This window comes from Drosophila busckii, chromosome 3L (genome assembly GCF_011750605.1).
Source record: "Drosophila busckii strain San Diego stock center, stock number 13000-0081.31 chromosome 3L, ASM1175060v1, whole genome shotgun sequence".
Taxonomy (NCBI): domain Eukaryota; kingdom Metazoa; phylum Arthropoda; class Insecta; order Diptera; family Drosophilidae; genus Drosophila; species Drosophila busckii.
In genome coordinates this window covers 3,810,000-3,811,442 of record NC_046606.1, presented here as the reverse complement: position 1 = coordinate 3,811,442, position 1,443 = coordinate 3,810,000, and positions in this window count along the sequence as shown.

Here is a 1,443-nt window from a genome sequence, read left to right as displayed (position 1 = left end):
AGAGTTGAGAGCTGCCCCACCCAGCATTGAGTGCACACACATGTGCAGACTTTTGGGCCACAATTCAATGGCTCTTTGTTGAGTTTTTTGGCCAACTGCTACTTACGAGCAGCAACTGCCAACTGGCCATAATATGTAATTTCAATGATTTGCATACAAAACACTTTTCACCAAACGAAACGAAACGAAACGAAACGTTGCTTGCCACAAAGCAGCAAGTTGCAAGCTGCAGCGGCAGCATAGAATTGGCATGGACAAACAAACACGTTAAATACTTCCGCGTTGCAAGTTGCAAGTTGAAGCTGCCGCTGTCTTCTGCTGTTTGCTGTGTTGCATTTTGCTTCGTTTTCATAAAGTCTCGAAATATTCATATTTGTCACGAAGCTGAATGCCATGAATGCTGCTGCCGCTGCTGCTGCTGCTGCATGTGGCATGGCCAAGATTTTTCCCCCTGGTCAACAGAGTGTGCAAGCGAGACAGAGACGGCAAGAATTGAGGCCAACTAATGGTTGCGTGCGGATTCTGCGAAACCGAAAATTATAATAACCAGTTTGACGCTGTTCCTTTTTTTTTTTTGGCCAATGACCCAGCACTTGGCCAAAAGGGCTGCAGCAAGAATATTTTTGGGTTGCTGTGGGTTTTTGGTTTTCTGTTTCTGTTTTTTTTTTGGAAGGTCAGTCAGGAGTTGGAGGCACTTTAACTTGCCGGCCGCGGCGAAAGTTGTTAACGTTGTTGTTGTTGTTGTTGGTTTCGTTGCCATTTAGATTTAAAGAGATATTGGGCCTCGAGTTTGGCGTGGCGTGGCCTTTCCTTTAGCACAGAAGCATATGAAAACTGCAATAAAGCAAATGCCTGACGCTTGTGGCCCAAAACGAATGAAGCGGCAGCAGCGACTACTACACACAAATGTATTTCCAAAAGCAAATCCATTTTGTTCCGACTTTCATTTCGGAGCAGCAGCAGCAGCAGCAACAGTTGGAGGCTGCTACGGTGGCAATCGCTGCACAGTTTGAAGACAATTGTATAAATGAAAGTTTAAGATCTCAATGCACTTAACAAAAATGCGCTGCAGTTGCTTCAAATAAAAAAGCGAGCAACTGCAATTAATTCTAATTGTATACAAATATAATAATCTTATAATAATTTTAAATTAAATAATTCTATAAATACTAAGGCTACGGCTTGAAGCTAATAGATTAATTTTTATAAATTGAAGGCAATATTTTCATCAAATGTGCTGAGCTCTACCAATGAAAATGCATTGCAGTTGCTTAAACTTTAATTCCCACTTTGAACGAAGGAACTATAATTCTATTTCTATAAAAATATAAGAGTGAGTACTTCAAATATAAGAGTGAGCAACAAAGCAGCTATAAACTATATACAACTATACTTATATTTTTATAAATTTTTTTAGATATTTAAAGTCAATATTTTCTTCAA